The sequence below is a fragment of the Aotus nancymaae genome, unplaced genomic scaffold (assembly GCF_030222135.1).
Source record: "Aotus nancymaae isolate 86718 unplaced genomic scaffold, 86718_ANA_hifiasm-v0.15.2.pri h1tg000059l, whole genome shotgun sequence".
Lineage (NCBI taxonomy): Eukaryota > Metazoa > Chordata > Mammalia > Primates > Aotidae > Aotus > Aotus nancymaae.
The window spans coordinates 1,429,182-1,450,563 of NW_026988473.1; the positions used below are offsets into that span (position 1 = coordinate 1,429,182).

The 21,382-nt window shown below is 47.7% G+C and overlaps 1 protein-coding gene across 15 annotated transcripts in view; it reads right to left on the reverse strand.

Moving 5' to 3' along the window:
- PPP6R3 (protein phosphatase 6 regulatory subunit 3) overlaps nucleotides 1–9,787 on the reverse strand; it is a 153,480-nt gene extending 143,693 nt beyond the window's left edge. For all 15 annotated transcript variants that reach the window (XM_012452960.3, XM_064364660.1, XM_012452975.3 and 12 more), the window contains exon 1: nucleotides 9,687–9,787. The gene's annotated coding sequence lies outside the window, so the exon portion shown is untranslated. The remainder of the gene's footprint in view (nucleotides 1–9,686) is intronic.
- Between the last annotated feature and the right edge of the window lie 11,595 nt (nucleotides 9,788–21,382).

Genomic DNA, 21,382 nt, shown 5'->3' on the forward strand with positions numbered 1-21,382 from the left:
CCATACCCAACTCCCACCCACAGCCTTGAGGCTGGATCCCTCCACTCCAGCTGACCACTGCATCTCCAGCTACAGACAAGCAGCAACCCCCCACCCCCCACCTCCCTGGTTTACTTTTCTCCCTGTTTGTATTACCATATGGCTACTATATCTTCCATTTATCTGTTAATTGTCTTTTCCCTACCAAACTGTAAGCTTCATGAGAGCAGGGACTTTTTATTTGCTTTCCTTACTGTTAACATGCCCAGCACTAGAACGGTGTCTAGGACATGGTAAGTACTCAAATATCTGAATGGATCACAAAAACAATGTTGCCTGGGGGCAAAGAAAGAACAAAATGATTCCATTTACATCCTTTAAAGGCATGCAAAAATAAAGTTACATTATATAAGAATGCATGCATAGTCTGCAACACCATAAAGTCAAGCACAAAAATGATACATGCAAGGTACTTGCCTTGGGGAGGTCAGAAACAGGGAAGTGGTCAGAAGAGGACACAGGGAGCCATGGCAACACTCTATTTCCTAAGCTGGTTAGTGGGTACACAATTGTCGGTTTTAATGTTTAATAATATCTGGACACATGCTGACATATACTCTGAATACATAGTCCAATTACAAGTTAAAATAAAAAATAGCCCAGGCGCAGTGGCTTACACCTGTAATCCCAGAACTTTGGGAGGCCAAGGCAGGCAGATCACGTAGTCAGGAGATTGAGACCATCCTGGCTAATGCAGTGAAATCCCATCTCTACTAAAAATACAAAAAATTAGCCAGGCATGGTGGCACACACCTATAGTCCCAGCTACTCAGGAGGCTGAGGCAGGAGAATCGCTTGAACCCAGGAGGTGGAGATTGTAGTGAGCCAATATTGCGCCACTACACTCCAGCCTGGGCAACAGAGTGAGACTCCATCTCAAAATAAATAAATAAAATTTTAAAAAATTTTAAAAAAAAATAAAAAACAGATTAGAGGCCAAGCGTGGTAGCTTGCGCCTGTAATCGCAGCACTTTGGGAGAACAAGGTGGGAGGACCGCTTGAGCCCAGGAGTTCGAGACCAGCCTGGGCAACATAGGGAGCTCTTGTCTCTACAAGAAAAAAAAAAAATTAGCTGGGTGTGGTGGCATGTGCCTACAGTCACAGCTACTTGAGGCTGAGGTGAGAAGACTGCTTCAGCCTCAAGTAGCTGCCTGAGGTTGGTCAAGGCTGCAGTGAGCTACACTGCACTCCAGAGCTTGGGACTCCATCTCAAAAAAATAAACAAAAACAAAATAGATTAGAGCAGGCACTGACAAACTACAACCCACAGGCCAAATCCAGCACTCTGCCTGCTTTTCTAAGTAAAGTTCTACTGGAAGACAGCCACCTTCATTTGTTTACAGATTGGCTATGGCTGCTTTCACACTACAAAAGCAGAGTTGAGTTCTTGCAGACACCATTTAGCCTGCAATGCCTAAAATATGTACTAACTGGCCCTTTACAGAAAACGTTTGCAGACCCTCAATAGAGTTGTCTGGTTATAATGTAGAAATTAAATGCAAAATCAAAAAGACCCAATCATCTGTTAACATATTGATCTTTCAAGGCATATGTGACTATCCCTACATGTTGAAAAAACATGGTTCTGCCTGGGCACAGTGGCTCATGCCTGTAATCCTAGCACTTTGGGAGGCCAAGGCAGGCAGATCGCCTGAGGTCAGGAGTTCGAGACCAGCCTGACCAATATGCAGAAACCCCATCTCTACTAAAAATACAAAATTAGCCAGCACAATGGCATGCACCTGTAATCCCAGCTACTCAGGAAGTTGAAGAAGGACAATCGCTTGAACCCAGGAGGAGGAGGTTGCAGTGAGCCGAGATTGCGCCATTGCACTCCAACCTGGGCAACAAGAGCAAAACTCTGTCTCAAAAAAAAAAAAAAAATGGTTCTATATAAAATGTGAGACTCCACAGCAAACAAATTACCCTACAATGTCCTGATAAACTTTAAAGATGTTTTAGAGAGCAAACTGCAAATCTCAAATTTATGAGCTTTACTCCACCTGCAGAAATTGTTTTATTGTACATAAATCTGAGTATGAATATTATCACATTTATGTACATTAAAATTTACATAGCATCTTCCAAGTGTGAAGGAAGAAAATGTGCATACAAACACTAACTCTGTAACCTTCCGGCCAGTGAAACCACCATCACCCTTGTACTTCCCAGAGCAGCTAGTTAGACCTCAAAGCCTCTCTACGATCCCGTAATACTCCATTTCTCTCCTTGAGATCATTCACTGCACCTTGGAGTTGTTTCTGTACTTTTGTTACCAAAGACTATACCTATGATAGGTGCCAAATGCAGAGCTGTTGAGTCCACCTAAGCGTGTAATAACAAGAAGTCCATGGTGGAAATTGGGGCAAAGAGTTTTGTTTAATCAGAAGAGGCAGGGTCTCATTTGCAGACAACAGAGGCAGATGAGACCTGTCCATTGTCCAAAGACAATAGAAACCCTGTGTATCTCTATGTCAACATAAGAGAACCAGAAGACACTGTCCCCTCATCTACCACACAGTGACAAAAAACTGACCCACACTACCACTGAAAATAAAATTCCAGACGTTAACCATTTATTCTGAATTCTCAGTAAAATCCAGCTGTGATGTTGCTCTTGAAACAAATAGCACTTAAAACTGTGGTCTGGTGGGACCACCACAACCCTAAGGAATCACCGGGGCTGAGATTTCCCTGCTGCTTCTGGGTCTATTTTTCTATAAAAATCAATGACCTCTAAGTTTTGTTCCAGTCCAAAACCATGATTCTCATGAAAGGAAGCCCCAGTCAACTGTCAAGACTAGTCAATGTTCCTCCCGCCATGCCCCATCTGAAGACCAAAGCCCAACCAATCTGACCAGCCAACCATGAACATGCCTTAGTGGGCAGTGTAAACTGCCCTGATTAGGGTCTCAGTGTGACATGTGTTCTCAATCAAGCTCTCTTAAAGTGTGTCTCTGCCACCAGAATTTTTGTTCAGATTTACATGCAAGTACAGGAAACCCAAGGCTCCAACCAATGGTCCCACACAGCTTTCTCCAAGTCTGTCTGACTCAACATCAGTCTGCAGCCTTCTTAGTCCTGCTCTCTAATATTTCTAAAAACAATCTTTCATTCATCTTTTCTTGGGCCATCAGATTTCATGGTAGTCAATCTCTGGAGAATTCGAACCGGTTCAAGTCAATATATATTTCCACTGTAAGAAATTCTGGGGTTGCGGTGGCTCACACCTGTAGTCCCAGCACTTTGGGAGGCTGAGGCGTTGGATCATGAGGTCAGGAGTTTGAGACCAGACTGGGCAACATGGTGAAACCCCCGTCTCTACTAAAAATACAAAAGTTAGGCAGGCGTGGTAGTGGGCACCTACAGTCCCAACTACTCAGGAGGCTGAGGTAGGAGAATCACTTGAACCTGGGAGACAAAGGTTGCAGTGAGCCGAGATCATGCTACTGCATTCCAGCCTGGGCAACAGAGCAAGACTTTGCCTCAAAAAAAAAAAAAAAAAGGAATTCTGGAACTAATAATCCCCTAGTTTTCCTCACAGTTGCTGTGAAGTACAAAATCAGAACCTCCTTATATCCATAAAAAGATGTTCAGATCCTACTGAACTTTAATTGTGTAAATTCAGTCAACTGTATAGTCTTCACTAATGCATCTAAAACAGGTCAACACTAGCCAGCCGGAACTGAGAAGTAGTAAACAGTCTCTACTCAGGGTAAAGCCAGCTCTTTGCCCAGTCTGTGACATGAAAATGTCCTAGCTAGGCACAGAGGTATGAAACCTTCTCACATACTGCCAGATGCCCTTGTACTTGCTTCTTTACCATGTAGCCAATCCATCTGTTAACCAGATGTCAGTCTGCAATCTTTTAAAACCTGAAATAAACTGAGTATTATCTGACTAGCAACCATCTCCCTCCGCATAAAGAAAACTAAAGAGGATGGCAGAGAGGAAAAAAGGAGGTTTCCATGACAAATAAATCTAGGCCAAAAACCAAATCTCCAATCAACCTAGATCCATAGCACAGCAGGAAAAAAAAAAAAAAAAAAAACCCATCCCCACTTGAAGCACCATCCATTTCAAGAATGCTGAAGATGTTTTGCAAAAACCTACATCAAGCTTCAGATGGGTCTGGAACCAGAGTCAGTGTCTAAAGTTTGGTCAATGGATAACTGCTAGGTATGGAGCTATAAACACCTATCTGTCATTACAAAACAGCTGCAGTATGAGAAGAATGGCACTGCTTTTTAAGACTCCCCAAACTAAGGAGGCAAGTGGAAGCAACCATTTCTTATAAATGAGTAACAAAGTGTAACTATTTTATTCTTTTGCAAAACTTCTGGCAATCTCAGCCACCCAAAATTTAAACAAATCAACCAACTAACCAGCAAACAGAAGCTCTTTCCTCCCAGGCCCCATTTATACAATACACAATTCTGAACAGCTTTGCTATCTCTTGCCATCGTTTGCCTCTCCCTCTAGACTGCAGGTCCTTAAGCACCTGTTCATCAGTGAATCCCTAATACAGTTCCTAGCAGAGTAAGAACTCAATTAATATATTTGCTGCTCAAATAAATGAATATTATTAGTAGATGGGGTCGCTGGTAGTTCTCAACACAGCCACAGGCCGAATTTCAGGATGAATAAGAAAATGCCTCCATGATCTTTTGTAAATCCAGATATTAACATCTAGTTGTTAAAAATTTGCAGTTTTCCTAACATTTTTCCATTCAGTAAACTAGATAACCTAAATTTTAAGATGAGCAATAAAGACCTGCACTTCTCTCTCTACTACTGCATCTCATCTCCCCAGGAGAAAAGAACACTTCCCTGTTAGGATCAGAGCCTAGGGCACAGAAGAGTCCAACTTACTAGTGGGCAGGATCACTGTGTTAAAAGGTTGAGCATACCATATGCCTGTCTCCTGCCCTCAAAGGGCAGAACTGGTAATGTGATCCAGGGCTAATTATCTGGGAATAGGTCTTTATTAAAACAAAACAAAAAAGCTGGGCACATATGGCTCACATCTGTAATCCTAGCCCTTTGGGTGGCTGAGGCGGGCAGATCAATTGAGGTCAGGAGTTCAGACCAGCCCGGCCAACATGGTGAAACCAGGTCTCTACTAAAAATACAAAAATTAGCTGGTGTGGTGGCACACACACATGTAGTCCCAGCTACTCAGGAGGCTGAGGCAGGAGAATCGCTTGAACCCAGGAGGCGGAGGTTGCAGTAAGCCAAGATCGTGCCACTGCACTCCAGCCTGGGCAACACAGTAAGACTGACTCAAAAACAAAAACAAAACATAATTTTAAAAAAGTTGAAACTGGCATCTAAAAACAGACCTGACCGCTGACTGACAAGAAGAGGGCAAAAGACACAAAACTCAAAGATTACAGTAGTGCAAGATGATTCAGCACAGAAACAAACTCTAAATACCTAAGAATGTTGCAGAGTTTCACAGCACAATATGGCAATATATTTTCATGAGGTTAAGAAAACAAATTTCCTGAGATGTTTTATGAAATCGAATTTATTTAACAGTGCTTCTAAAGTTCAGTCTTCAGGCACCTGAAAAATGGTGTAAGTAAGTATACCATCTCTCCCCACTACTAAATAATCTCCAAGTCAGGATCTAGGTACTGCAAAGAGCAAGTTCACAGATCACCCAAAGGAAACCTTAACTCACAAACAGTCTGTAAACCTGTGGTCTAGAACAATGGCTCCAAAATCCAGCTGCACTTCAGTATTGTTTGGGAAGCCTTTTAAAAAAAGATTCTCAATCCCACCACAAACTTCCATAGGTGGAGTCCCACAACCATGGTCTTGAAGAATCTCTAATTATTCTAACGCGGGCCAGTCACATCTATCTAGCGCAAGATTTCTCAACCTCGGCAGTGTTGCTATTTGGAACTTGTTAATTTTGTTGGCGGATGAGGCTGCCATGCTGGACACTGTAGGATATTTTGCAGCATCCTTGGTCTCTACCCTCTAGAAGCACACTGCCCACTCCCCGAGGTGTGACAAGCAAAAATGTGTCCAGACACTGAAATATGTTTCCTGGGGGGTGGGGGGAAATCACCCCAATTCAGAACGCCTGATGTAGAGTAAACCAAAAACAATTATTTAAAGTTAAGAAAGGAAAGAAATATGAAAGCTGTTTAAGCCAAGAGGCCAGGTCTTTTTTTCAGTACAGCCTTAGAAAAAGTAGCTAACACTACTGAGCCCATACTGGGGTGCAGATCATGACTTCTGAGGACCAAGTCAATGCTGAGTTTTAGTTGAGCACATAGAGGAGTTTTCACTATCATTTATCCTTATTTAGTAAAATACTGTATAATTTCAGTATATTTCACACACACACACACACACAGCACACAGGCTGCCTCTCAAATACTGAAAATATAGAACTAGAAGATGAAAATTATCATAGAAACAAAGTGAATACCGATCGTGACACTTGTTTTAAGGAGACATTTATTTGTAATAAGCGCACTATCTCTGTACCAAATAGATGCAAAATCTGTTGTTGTTTTTTTTTTTTTCCGCTCTTGTTACCCAGGCTGGAGTGCAATGGCGCGATCTCGGCTCACCGCAACCTCCGCCTCCTGGGTTCAAGCAATTCTCCTGCCTCAGCCTCCCAAGGAGCTGGGACTACAGGCATGCGCCACCACGCCCAGCTAATTTTTTTTGTATTTTTAGTAGAGACGGGGTTTCACCATGCTGACCAGTATGGTCTTGACCTCTTGATCCACCTGCCTCAGTCTTTTTTTTTTTTTTTTGAGATGGAGTCTCGCTCTGTCTCCCAGGCTGGAGTACAGTGGTGCGATCTGGGCTCACTGCAACCTCCGCCTCCCAGGTTCAAGCGATTCTCCTGCCTCAGCCTCCCAGTAGCTGGGATTACAACTGCGCACCACAATGCCCAGCTAATTTTTGTATTTTTAGTAGAGACAGGGTTTCACCATGTTGGCTTGGCTGGTCTCCTGACCTTAGGTGATCTGCCCCCTTGACCTCCCAAAGTGATGGGTAACAGGCATGAGCCACCGTGCCTGGCCAAAGCCTTATCTTACAAAGCTAAGCAACCTCATGCTGTCAATGTTACTTCTATTCATTTTCTGCTCAGCTATAATCTGATTCTCAAATTCTCAATTAACTCACTGAAACTAGCACTTTTTTTTTGTTTACTTTGCTTTGCTATACTTTACACAAAAGGTAGACTTCTAAACCCAAAACAATCTTCTTCCTATCCTTGAGTAAGCTCCACGATCAAAACACATATCCCCAATACAACAAACCAAGTCCCAAGTAAACACAGCAATACCAGCGGAAGGGCACGCACGGTTTTGAGTACCATGGAGAAGAGCACCATGGAGAAGAGCACCAGGCAAGTGTTAAAGGACTGTGAGTTTATTTCTGACTGAGTGGATTGCACTTTGTTAAATGTTCCAGACTCCTTCACCAGACACGCTGAAATGGAGAATACCTTCCAAAGCATCCCTCCAGGATAACAGCTATTTCCCAAACTATCTCTGCTGAAGAATACTGCAATTCACAGTACCCTTACAGTCTTCAGTAACAACCAGGAGTACACTAAGAAAACCTTATTACTGATTTGGGGGACAGTCACCCAGAAACTAACATGCAAAAGCACATGAGGAACAGAGGGCAACTTAAGCTTGTGATGGGCTTTTCTGTATTTAACCATTCTCTTTAAACAGTCTGAGGTGCTACTACTCATTAATTACTCCAGTAAGTAATGACTTTAAGGAATGAATGTTCAAAACCCCTGTCCTGAAAAAAATCGTAAGAACTTCTAGTTTACTTTTTCAGTCCAACTGACCCCCTTTTTTTTTTTGAGACCGAGTCTCGCTCTGTCACCAGGCTGAAGTGCAGTGGCACAATCTCGGCTCACTGTAACCTCAACCTCCCGGTTTCAAACGATTCTCCTGCCTCAGCCTCCCCAGTAGCTTGGACTACAGGCGCACGCCACCACGCCCAGCTAATTTTTCTATTTTTAGTAGAGACGGGGTTTCACCATGTTGGCCAGGATGGTCTCCATCCCTTGACGTCGTGATCTGCCTGCCTCCGCCTCCCAAAGTGCTGGGATTACAGGTGTGAGCCACTGCACCCGGTCCAGCCCAACTGACTCTTACACAGAGCTTTCTAAAGACAGTTACCAAGAGTCAAGGCTTAAACGCTCATCTGACTTCCTAACAGTACCTAAACATCTAAAAACCAAATTTAAATAATAATAACCATTAATTAGCCTAACTACTAATCAGCCGCTGAGATGATTCTGTGTGCCAGGCACGGTTCTAGCTGCTTTACATGTATTAAGGCATCTGTCCTGACAAACTTATGGCTGAGACACTTATTATTATTCCCATACTACAGAGTAAAAAAAAAAAAAAGAAAGGCTGGGTAACTTGTCCAAGGTCACAGAGCTAAAAAGTGGTCAGGCCAAGACGTGACTCCACTCCACAGCGAGGATAACCCAATCACCACCTCTAACTGGGTCTTATACCCTTGCTACCTGAGGCACATTTCGATGGTTGGAAATCTGGAGTCCCTTTCCCCCTTGAAGCCTATCTGCAACATGACCTTGAGGACAAAATCAAAATAAACGTCCCATTCATAAAGTAAGACACCACCCTGTCAACAAGTGCCGCGAGGATGAAAGGGAACGCCTATCAAGCACCCCCTCCCATAATAGCAAAACAGACCCAAAGCCCCACAGAGAAAATGTTAAGTACCAGGAAACTGACATTAAGTCACGCGGTTGAAACGTCAGGGAAACGGAGGTGCATCCAAAGACCCATCCCATTCACCTATAATAAAGTCCAAATTGTGATCACAGCCAGCAGGACCTCAACAGGAAAGACCTCCTAGTTAACAGTGAATGGGCTTCTTTAAGAGGGAGGGACTTCAAGTCACAAGAAGGACCACCCCCCTGGCTCAAATACACCAGGGAGGCATTCGAGACTGTCTACATCCCAGCCACCGCACTGGAGTTAAACAGCCACCGGGAAGGGTATTGGGAGCCTCGAAACTGGCTGGTGTGGATCCCGATGACTCTGCGGCGAATTAACAGAAACCCACAAAACTTGTTTCCCGGAGAGCAGAGTCCAACAATAGCCTTCGCGACTCTTGACGGCGAGTTGCTGCCTCAACTTGACGCGCTGCCCACGGCCCCCGGGAGGAGTTGTCCGGGAGCCCGGGGCCGGGATGCCGAGCGGGAGAGGAAAACGGACGCGGGCCGGGCGGTGGGCGACGCAGCGGGCCGCGACCGGCGGGCGGGAAGGTTGGAGCCAGAGCTGGGTTAGGGGCGCGCCTCGCCGGTCCGCCAGCTCGCCGCGTAAGGCCGCGAACGTGAACGCGGCGCAAAGTTCGCCGCCTCGGTCGCGTCCTGTCCCCGGCGCCTGGCCCGGCGGGGCCCCGGGGTGACAGGAGCGGGCAGGGAGCGGCCGGGAAAGACTCGGCGCCGCGCCTCCCGGGCCCGCGGAGCGGCGAATTCCGGGGGGGAGGGGAGAGGGGCCGGGACGCTCCCTCCCCGCGCCGCCGAGGCCCAGGAGGAGAGACCTCGCGCCTGCCCGCGAGCCACGCGCACCCAGCGCCACGGCCTGCTCCGCCGCCTCCCCCACCCCTATTACCTGGAGGTGCCCACGACCCGCCGCTAGTTGCGCTCAGGCGGGAAACGCGCTCACCGACACCATCAGCGAAGCGCCCAAAATGGCGGACGTATCAAGCAGGCCTTGAGTTCCCCCCGCCCTCCCTCTGGACGCCTCGCAGCCAATCGCAGCCCTGTCCCCGCCCCTAGCTCCAGGCTCATTGGCCCCTCTCTCCCGCCCCCTACCACCTATTGGATTGCCTAGCGGCTCCCTCGAATCCATTCCGATTGGCTCGCAAGCCTCGTCAGTCAAGCTCGAGGGGCGCATTCTTTTCCCATGGACTTGACGGATCCGGAACCTCTAGGACCCCGGAGCCGGAGAAACAAATCAGAAACCGAGAGAAACCTGGCTGGGTCCCCCTACGCCGTAGCAACAGCAGGGCCTCCACTTGACGGACGCTTTGGACCACCAATCCGAGTGGCCAATGCTTTTTAAAAACTAAATGGAGCCAAACCAATCATGGCCGTGGAGCCGGAGCCGCGAGGGAGCCAATGGGGTGGCGAGCTGGCCGTTCGGGGCGGAGGCGACGGGGACACCGATGATGACGTGAGCCACAATGCGCGACGGCTGCGGAAGCTAAGCCAGGCCTGGGAGTTAGCTTAAGCTGCGAAGCGTTCGCTTAGCGTGTGAGTGGTAGTGGGATCGATACCCGCATTGTCGACAGTGATATTTTATCAGAGGGCTCTCATGTCTCGCCCTCTTTACTCGAAAGAGCTGGCTGTATTGGAAGCGGGGTCAAGGTGGGGGGTCGCTCAATTTCCCTATCTGTGACCTATCCCCAGGACAACCGCGGAAAGGATTTAGAAAAGAACTTAAGGATTTTGTTTTGTTTGAGAAGGAGTTTCCCTGTGGTCTCCCAGGCTGGAATGCAGTGGCGCAATCTCGACTCACTGCGACCTCCGTCTCCCGAGTTCAGGAAATTCTCCTGTCTCGGCCTCCCTAGTAGCTGGGATTACAGGCGCCCGCCACCATGCCTGGCTAATTTTTGTATTTATAATAGAGTCGGGGTTTAGCCATGTTGGCCAGGGTGGTCTGATCTCGAACTCCTGACCTAAGGTGATCCGCCCACCTCGGCCTCCCAAAGTGCAGGGATTACAGGCGTGAGCCACAGTGCCCGGCCTGGGGTCCTCTTTTGAGACAAGGCCTTGCTCTTGTCCAGGCTTGAGTGCAGTGGCATGATCGTGACTCACTGCAGCCTCCACCTCCTGGACTCAAGCGGTCCTCCCACCTCAGCCTCCGGAGTAACTGGGACCACAGGCACGCACCACTAGGCCCCGCTAATTTTTAAATTTTTTGTAGAGACAGGGTTTCCCTGTAAGATGTAATCCCAGCACTTTGGGAGGCAGAGGTGGGCGGACACATGAAGTTAGGAGTTCAAGATCAGCCTGACCAACATGGAGAAACCCCATCTCTACTAAAAATACAAAATTAGCTGGGCATGGTGGTGTGCACCTGTAATCCCATCTACTCAGGAGGCTGAAGCAGGAGAATCATTTGAACCCATGAGGCAGAGGTTGCAGTGAGCCAAGGTCATGCCATTGCACTCCAGCCTATGCAACTAGACTGAAACTCCATCTCAAAAAAAATAATAAGTAGGAGAATGTGTGTAGGTTACATGCAAATACAGTCATATGCCATGTAACAATGTTTCCGTCAATGGTGGACCACATATAAGACAGTGGTCTCAGAAAAATTTTTTTTTTTTTTTTTTTTTGAGAGAGTCTCACTGTGTTACCAGGTGCCAGGCTGGAGTGCAGTGGCACAATCTTGGCTCACTGCAACCTCCACCTCCTGGGTACAAGCAATGCTCCTGCCTCAGCCTCCTGAGTAGCTGGGACTACAGGCGCATGCCACCACGCCCAGCTAATTTTTCTATTTTTAGTAGAGACGGGGTTTCACCATGTTGACCAGGATGGTCTCGATCTCTTGACCTCATGATCCGCCCGCCTCAGCCTTCCAAAGTGCTGGGATTACAGGCGTGAGCCACTGCGCCCGGCCAGAAGATTTTAATACTGTTAGCTGCACTGGACCTCTTTTTTTTTTTTTTTTTTTTTTTTTTGAGACAGAATCTCCCTCTCTCTGTTGCTCAGAGTGCAATGGTGCCATCTCGGCTCACTGCAACCTTTGCCTCCTGGGTTCCAGCCTTTCTCCCTGCCTCAGCCTCCTGAGTAGCTGGGATTACAGGCGCATGCCACCACACCCCACTAATTTTTATATTTTTAGTAGAGACGGGGTTTTCCCATGTTGGTCAAGCTGGTCTTGAACTCCTTACCTCAGGTGATCCGCCCACCTCGGCCTCCCAAAGTGCTGGGGTTATAGGCATGAGCCACTGCGCCTGGCCATACTGGACATTTTGTATGTTTAGATACACAAATATTTACCATTGTGTCACAGCTGCTTCCAGTATTTAGCACAGTAACATGCTGTATGGATATGTAGTCTAGGAGCTATAGGCTATCCCATATAACCCAGGTGTGTAGTAGGCTAGACCATCTAGATTTGTGCTAAGTGCACCTATGATGTTTGCAAAGGATGAAATTGCCTAGCGATGCATTTCTCAGAAAACATTTCTGTTGTGAACTGTGCTAAGCCATTTTATGTAAGGGACTTGAGAATCCTTGGGGGTCCAAGAAGCAGTCCCCCACGGATACAGAGGGACAAGTGTAGCTACCAGTCTGTGTCTGTGCCGTGGAAGGTACCGTGCTTCTGGGGCGGCTACACACAGCAGGCGTTTCTCACCTTGATCCTGCTGCTCAGAGAGGTGAGAAGGAACATAGTCAAGACAGAAGCCAGCCTGGGAGGTATGGTCGGTGCAGGGTTAGGGAGGGGACACACAGGCCGATCGCCTGGGCAGGGCGGGAGTGGGCATGCCAGGAAGAGGGGCTGAGGCAGCACAGTGGAAGGAACACACCCTGTGGCAAGCAGGCCGGGGGCAATCTCAGATCTGGGCAAGAGCACAGGAAGCAGGTCCAGGAGTCATGGAGGCTTTGGAACCAGGCAGAGGAACCTGGGTTTATGCTCAGACCATGGGAGCCAAGGAAAGCTTCTGGGCAGGAGAAGGGCTGCTGTACTCTAGAAAGGACAGCTGGGAGCAAGAGCAGGGAGCATCAGGGGTAGCACAGGGCCAGAGGGGCGGCTCAGAGCTGAACTAAGGAGCCCAGGGAAGAGCCGAACTAAGAGCCCTAGGACTGGCTGGTGCCTGAGAGGGAGGCTGAGCCATGAGCAGGAGGTAGCAGCCAGGGTTGGGCTCCCATCCATCCTTCCTTGCTGGGAAACCCAAGGAGGGCCCAGCCCCCCACCAACCCTTGCATCCCTATACTCACTCATCATCAAAGGATTTGCCAGTATCTGCGCCAGGGTCCTCCATCCCTGACTCTGGAGTGGGTCACAGGGCCATATGCATTATAATCAAATAATATAATACCTTGCCCAAGGTAAGTGGGCCCCTAAGGTCTCCAATTATGGTTTGCTTCTAACCTAACCAGAAAGTTGAAGTCAGGGAGGACTTCTGGAGGAAGAGGTATCTGAGTTCAGCCTGTGTCCTGAGAGACATGGGGAGCTACTGACAGGCTTTAAGCAGAGGAATGACTTAGAAGCTTTGCATTCTACACAGATTGACCTCTCTATCCTAAAACTTCTGGATTTCATGGATCATCACCTTCTGTCTTTCCTCCTAATCCTTTTGTAGTTTAATGTTTAATGTTAATATTTAACTTTTCAATCCATCTAGACTTTTTTTCTTTATATATCTATCTATATATATATATATATTTTTTTTTTTTTTAAAGATGGGGTTTCACCCTGATGGCCAAGCTGATCTTGAACTCCTGACCTCAGGTGATCCACCCACCTTGGCCTCCCAAAGTGCTAGGATTACAGGCTTGAGCCACCGCGCCTGACCCCATCTAGACTTTAAAAAAAAAAAAAACCATAAATATATATACCTGCTATGTACCCACAAAAATTAAAAGTAAATTATTTTAAAAACACACATGTAAGTGAATAGTTTCAAACATTCAAAAGCAGAGAGAAGAGCAGGCTGCATGCCCACGTGCCCATCACCTGGCTATCATGCCTTACATTTTGGGAACAGACTCAGAGCTACCAAATTTTAATTAATTCATTTATTTTTTGTTTATTTTCTTATTTTTTAGATGGAGTCTCACTTTGTTGCCCAGGCTGGAGTTTGGTGCAATATCGGCTCACTGCAACCTCCAGCTCCCAGGTTACAGCAGTTCTCCTGCCTCAGCGTCCCAAGTAGCTGGGATTATAGGCTAGGCTCCGGAGCCACCATACCCAGCTAATTTTTTTTTTTTTTTTGAGACGGAGTTTCGCTCTTGTTACCCAGGCTGAAGTGCAATGGCGCGATCTCGGCTCACCGCAACCTCCGCCTCCTGGGTTCAGGCAATTCTCCTGCCTCAGCCTCCTGAGTAGCTGGGATTACAGGCACGCGCCACCATGCCCAGCTAATTTTTTGTATTTTTAGTAGAGATGGGGTTTCACCATGTTGACCAGGATGGCCTCGATCTCTTGACCTCGTGATCCACCCGCCTCGGCCTCCCAAAGTGCTGGGATTACAGGCATGAGCCACCGCGCCCGGCCCTAATTTTGTTTTTTTAGTAGAGACAGGGTTTCGCCATGTTGGACAGGGTGGTCTCGAACTCCTGACCTCAGGTGATCCACGCGCCTCAGCCTCCCAAAGTGCTGGGATTTACAAGCCTGAGCCACTGCACCCAGCCCCAAATTTTAATTCTGTCAAGTAATGATTTAAGAAAAAAGAATATTTACTATGATCATAATTTCGTAAAAGAAAGGACATTGTAACACACACATACACTAACACAAGAAAAACTAGCTCTGAATAAAGAAGACCTTAAATCAAAGAAGTTCAGGCCGGGCGTGGTGGCTCACGCCTGTAATCCCAGCACTTGGGAGGCCGAAGTGGGCGAATCACCTGAGGTCAGGAGTTCAAGACCAGCCTGGCCAACATAGAGAAGCCCCATGTCTGCTAAAAATACAAAAATTAGCTGGGTGTGGTGGCAGGCACCTGTAATCTCAGCTACTAGGGAGGCTGAGGCAGGAGAATCCCCTGAACTTGGGGGTGGAGGTTGCAGTGAGCTGAGATCACGACACTTCACTCAAGCCTGGGTGGAAAAACTAAACTCCCTCTCAAAAAAACAAAACAAAACAAGAAATTCAGCTTGAAGGGTAAAATGCCACATTGTCTTTCCTTTGTTACGTCACCAGGGCACAGTCCCTCCCAGGCTGGCACTGATCCTGGGCTGCAGCCGGGCTGCCCCAGCAGAGGACATGCCAGGAAGGGCTTGGCTGGTGTCCAGGAGCCCAGACCAGGTCAGGTCAAGTGGTGTTGAGGCTGGACGGGAGAGGCCAGCTGGGGGCTCTTGTGGGATCTGAGGGGTTGGCCCATTTCAATGTGGAAATAGCTCTTCTGCTTCTCTTCCTCTTCTTCAGTGCATTAAGATTCAATCCTGGTTGGGAAGGGAAGTGGATATTTCCCTTCCTATAAAGGATGGTTGGGAGCCCGTGTGTTGGGAGAAAGAGAGGAAGCAGCCACTGGGCTGCTCACCGGGGCTGCCATCAAGCCTCTGGGGAAAGACGGAAGAGGACATTCGGATGGAGACAGAGATCAAGGTGTGGGACTCTGGGAGAGGACCACAGAAAAGGAGCCAGAGAGGGGATTCCCCGGTGGCATCTGAGGGTGTGGCCCAACCAGGGGGTCCGGATGCTGCCAGCCGAGTGGCCCAGGAGAAAGAACCTCACAGGGGCTGAGTGGACTCCGTGCCCCAGCCACCATCCTGACCACCCACATTTCTCGGGAATAAGACCTCCCACAGTGGCCTCCCGGCAATAGCAATAGCCAGACTGGCACATGGACATTGTTCGACGGCCAGGAGGATGCTGCCGCGGTGCTCCGGGGCAGGCAGGAGCACCCATTCTGGAATGAGGGCTTGGAGGAGGGCTGAGCTGAGCAAAGGGCCCCTCTCTGCTCAGGTTGGTGGGGAGGGAGCCCACCAATACCAGAAACCCCTCAGGGCTCAGTGAGGATGCAGTAGCTGTCACTGCAGAGCTGAGAGGGTTTGGAGAGAAGGTACTGCCTTTTTGGCCACATGAGTAGCACCTGTGGCCAGTTAGTAACGATTATTGGATAGAGAAATGATTCAGTGGATGTCAAAAAAAAAAAAAATGTTGCCTTTGCTTCTTTGTACCCAAGCCTCGGTTCCCTCAGCTACATACTGGGGACGCCACCTACCTGGCTGGACTGTTGTGAAGTTTAAATAAGCCAGGTTAACTTCACCCCCTCCTTTAAGACACACCTCTGACACTACCTCCTCCAAGAAGCCCCCTCTGCCTCCCCCTGTGAATACGACACCCCTCTGGGCTCTAGGGTATCTTAGAACAATGCCTTCCCTGTGCTTTGGGAACGGCCCTGTATCCCTGGATTTGGAGCAACTGCAGGGGAGGAGCCACACCTGACTAATCTCTGGGTCCCCCAGCGAGTAAGTAAGTGGCATCAGGGCAGGCACTTACTGAAGGATGTACTTGGCAGAGAGAGTAGGCAGCTGGCCAGTGAGCTCCTCTCTCCCCAGCTGACTGCCTGGGCGGGAAAGGCTGGTTCAGGAGACCCAGCCTCCCTTGGCTGTTGTCACCTCTGTCTGCATTTCCAGCCCCTTGGTTAAGGGTTCAATTTTAGGGTTCCAGTGGGAGGCCAGGAGACTTGCCCCAGGCACTTCCATGTGTTTTGTTTTGTTTTTTTGAGACAAGTCTTGCTCTGTCACCCAGGCTGGAGTGCAGTGGCACATCTTGGCTCACTGCAACCTCTGCCTCCAAGGTTCAAGCAATTCTCCTGCCTCAGCCTCCTGAGTAGCTGGGATTACAGGCATGTGCCACCACATCCAGCTAATTTTTGTATTTTTAGTAGAGATGGGGTTTCACCAGGCTGGACAGGATGGTCTCATCTCCTGACCTCATGACCCGCCTGCCTTGGCCTCCCGAAGTCCTGGGATTACGGGCGTGAGCCACTGCGCCCTGCCAGAGCCAGTGTCTTTTGTAGACATCTCACCAAGATGCCAAGATGTTTTGATACAGGCATATAATATGTAATAATCACAACAGGGGAAATGATGTAACCATCACCTCAAGCATTTATCCTTTCTTTCTGTTACAAAAACTCTAATGATACTCTTGATCTCTTCTTAACTGTACAATAAATTATTGTTGACTGCAGTCACCCCACTGTGCCACCAAATACGGATCTTCTTCATTCTATCCAACTATACCGTTAACCGTCCCCGCTCCACCTCACCCCCCAAACCCACTACCCTCCCAGCCTCTGTTAACCATCTATCTCCATGAGTTCAATTAATTTTAATTTTTAGATCCCCAGCTAGGCGCGGTGGCTCACGCCTGTAATCCCAGCACTTTGGGAGGCCAAGGCAGGTGGGTCACGAGGTCAGGAAATCAAGACCAGCCTAGCCAACATGGTGAAACCCCATCTCTACGAAAAATACAAAAGTTAGCTGTGTGTTGCTGTATGCGCCTGTGATCCCAGCTACTCGGGGATGAGGCAGGAGAATTGCTTGAACCCGGGAGGTGGAGATTGCACTGAGCAAAGATCTCGCCACTGCACTCCAGCCTGGGCAACCAAGCAAGACTCCTTCTCAGGAAAAAAAAAAATACAAAGACCTGGAAGAAGTGCCTGGAGTGAGTCTCCTGGCCTCCCAGTGGGACCCCAAAATTGAATCCTTGATCAAAGGGACTGGCAATGCAAACAGAGGTAAGAACAGCCAAAGGAGGCTGGGTCTCCTGAACCGGCCACATCTGTCCAAAATAAAAGAGGCCAGGTACAGTGGCTCACACCTGTAATCCCAGCACTTTGGGAGGCCAAGGGGTGCAGATCACGAGATCAGGAGTTCGAGACCAGCCTGGTCCGCGTGGTGAAAACCCGTCTCTACTAAAAATACAAAAAATAAGCTGGCCCTGGTGGCCCACACCTTAGTCCCAGCTACTCGGGAGGCTGAGGCAGGAGAATTGTTTGAACCTGGAAGATCAGGTTGCAGTGAGCTGAGATCGAACCATCGCATTCCAGCCTGGGTGACAGAGAGAGACTCCGTGTCAAAAAAAGAAATAGGCAGGCGCAGTGGCTCAGGCCTGTAAACCCAGCACTTTGGGAAGCCTCAGCAGGCGGGTCACCTGAGGTCAGGAGTTTGAAACCAGCCTAGCCAACATGGCAAAATCCCATCTCTATTAAAAATACAAAAATTAGGTGGACACAGTGGTGGATGCCTGTAATCCCAACTACTCAGGAGGCTGAGGCAGGAGAATGGCTTGAACCTGGGAAGCAGAGGTTGCAGTGAGCCAGGATCACACCACTGCGCTCCAGCCTGGGTGACAGAGTGAGACTCCATTTCAAAAGAAAAAAAGAAAAAAAATTAGATCCCACAAATAAATGAGAACATGTGAAGTCTGTCTTTCTGTGCCTGGCTTCACTTAACATAGTGACCTCCAGTTCCATTCATGTTGTTGCTTTGTTACAAATGACAGAATCTTTTTTTTTGAGATGGAGTCTCCCTCTGTGGCCCAGGGTGGAGTGCAGTGTGTCGTCTCAGCTCACTACAATTCTGCCTCCTGGGTTCAAGCTATTCTCCTGCCTCAACCTCCTGAGTAGCTGAGATTACAGGTGTGTGCCACCACACTCGGCTAATTTTTGTATTTTAGTAGCGATGGGGTTTCACCATACTGGCCAGGCTTCTCTTGAACTCCTGACCTCAGGTGATCCGCCTGCCTTGGCCTCCCAAAGTGCTGGGATTGCAGGCGTGAGCCACCTCGCCCGGCCCTTCCTTTATGATTTGGATGCCCTCTATTTCTTCGTCTGTCTGATTGCTCTAGCTGAGACTTCCAATACTATGTTGAACACCAGTGGTGAAAAGGCATCCTTGTCGTGTTCCGTATCTTAGAGGAAAGGCTTTTGTTTTTCCCCATTCACTATGATGTTAGCCGTAGGTCTGCCATATATGGTTTTTATTGTGTTGAGGTATGTTCCTTCTATACCCAGTTTTGGAGGGCTTTTATCACGAAGTGATGCTGAATTTTATCAAATGCGTTTTTAGCTTCAATGGAAATTATCATATGGTTTTTGTCCTTCATTCTGTTGATATGATGGATCCTATCAATTGATTTGTGTATGTTGAACCATCCTCGTATCCCTGGGATAAATCCCACTTGGTCATGATGAATAATCTTTTTAATGTGTTAATTCAGTTTGCGAGTGATTCGTTGAGAATTTTTGCATCGGTGTTCCTAAGAGATGGCCTGTAATTGTTGTGTCTTTGCCTGGCTTGGGTATCGGGATAATACTGGCCGTGTAGAATGTGTTTGGAAGTATTCCCTACTCTGTTTTTCAGAATAGTTCGAGTACGATTGGTATTAGTCCCTCTTTAAACGTTTGGTAAAATTCAGCAGTGAAGCCATTGGTTCTTGGGCTCTTTGCTGGGAAACATTATCACAGCTTTCATCGCATTACTTGTTATGCTCAGGTTTTTGTTATTTCAATTTTTTTGAGATGAAGTTTCACTCTTGTCGCCCAGGCTGGAGTGCAGTGGTGCGATCTCGGCTCAGTGCAACTGCACCTCCTGGGTTCGAGCGATTCTCCTGCCTCAGCCTCCCGAGTAGCTGGGATTACAGGCGCATGCCATCACACCCAGCTAATTTTTTGTATTTTTAGTAGATATAGGGCTTTGCCATGTTGGGCAGGCTGGTCTTGAACTCCTGACCTCAGGTGATCTGCCCGCCTCAGCCTCCCAAAATGCTGGGATTATAGGGGTGAGCCACTGTGCCCAGCCCATGGTTCAATCTTGATAGGTTGTATGTGTCTAGGAATTTACCCATTTTCCAATTTATTAGCATATATTTGTGCAGAGTTGCCTCTAACAATCCTATGAATTTCTGTGGTATCAGTGGTCATGCCTCCTTTTTCATCTCTGATTGTATTTATTTGGGTCTTTTTTTTGTAGTCTGGATAAAGACTTTTTGTTGTTTATTTTTCAAAAAACAACTTTGTGTGATTGATTTTTGTATTGTTTCCTTCATTTCAATTTCATTTATTTCTGCTCTGGTCTGTTTTTTTGAGACAGTCTCACTCCTGTTACCCAGCTGGAGTGCAGGGGTGCACTCATGGCTCAGCACAGCCTCGACTTCCTGGGCTCAGGTGATTCTCCCACCTCAGCCTCCTGAGTAGCTGAGACCACAGGCACTCGCCACCACACCAGGCTAGATTTTATATCTTGGTAGAGATGGGGTCTTGCCATGTTGGCCAGGCTGGTCTCAAACTCCTAACCTCAAGTGATCCGCCTGCCTTGGCCTCTCAAAGCGTTAGGATCACAGGTGTGAGCCACTGAGCCCAGTCTGTATTTTGATTATTAAATGCACTGTCACCCAGCAACAAGCTGGGCTGTTCTCTGACCTCCCTCCAACATGCTGAGTGGAGGCAGGCCCTTCTCCACTGCTGTGATGGGCATTTTCTCCCTTCCCTCTGAAGACAGTTGTTCCTGCCTGGCTTTCAGGACACCGGGGGGACAGCTCAGCTTCCTCACCAAAAATGCCTAGATTACTGTCTTCTTCCACAGACTGGGGACCCTGCAGGGGCAGTGACCAGGCCATGTCTGTCTTCGCCAGCACTGCAGGGGTGGGCCCACAGCAGGCGTCAGGCATGGCTTGCTGACTGTCCCTGTGAGGACCAAGGGACTCCCTCCCTGCCTAGGGCAAGTGCAGCGTGGCAGAATGGGCTCAGCAGCCCCATCCAGCGGGTCAGCATGCAGTCATGGGGCCCCCCACCCTCAGGAGGAGCAGCAGCCCCGGGCTGGCACACAAGAGATCAGATGGAAGCCAACACAGGCTCAGGAATAGCCCAGATCCCAGGCATATATTTTGCAGGGAGGGCCCAGTGAAAAATGAAGGCAAGGTCCCCTTTTTTTTAAGAAAAAAAAAGAATGAAGAAGAGGAGGAAAAAGGAAGAGAAAGAGAGAGAGAGAATGGGAGTATTGCTTTCTTGCCCAGGCTAGAATGCAGTTTAGTAATGGGTATTGAAAACCTCTTTTATACCAATAATTATACTTAAGACAGGAAGGAATAAGGGAAGAAAATAACAAACGAGCAGCCAACCAATATTTCATTTAAACCTATGAAACGCTATGCGATTACTGAGGAGTGATTTACTTCCAATTATGTAGTCACTTTTGGAATAGGTGTGAGGTGGTAATGTGTGTTTTATGTATTTGAAGTGGAGAGTTCTATAGATGTTTATTAAGTTTACTTGTTCCGGGCCCGAGTTCAAGTCCTGGATGTCCTTGTTAATTTTCTGTCTCGTTGATCTATAAAATCGTTAGCTCTTCTTGTTACATTGATCCTTTTGCCATTATGTAATGTCCTTCTTTGCCTCTTTTGCTCTTTGTTGTTTTAAAATCTATTTTATCAGAGGCAAGAATTGTATCTCCTGCTTTTTATTTATTTGTTTATTTTTACTCTCTGTTTGGTTGGTAATTCTTTCTCCTTCTCTTTGAGTCTTTGTGTATTGTTGCATGTGAGATGGGTCTGGATGCAGCATACCGATGGGTTTTGGCTTTTTATCCAATTAAAATATATATGAGTTTAATACTGCCATT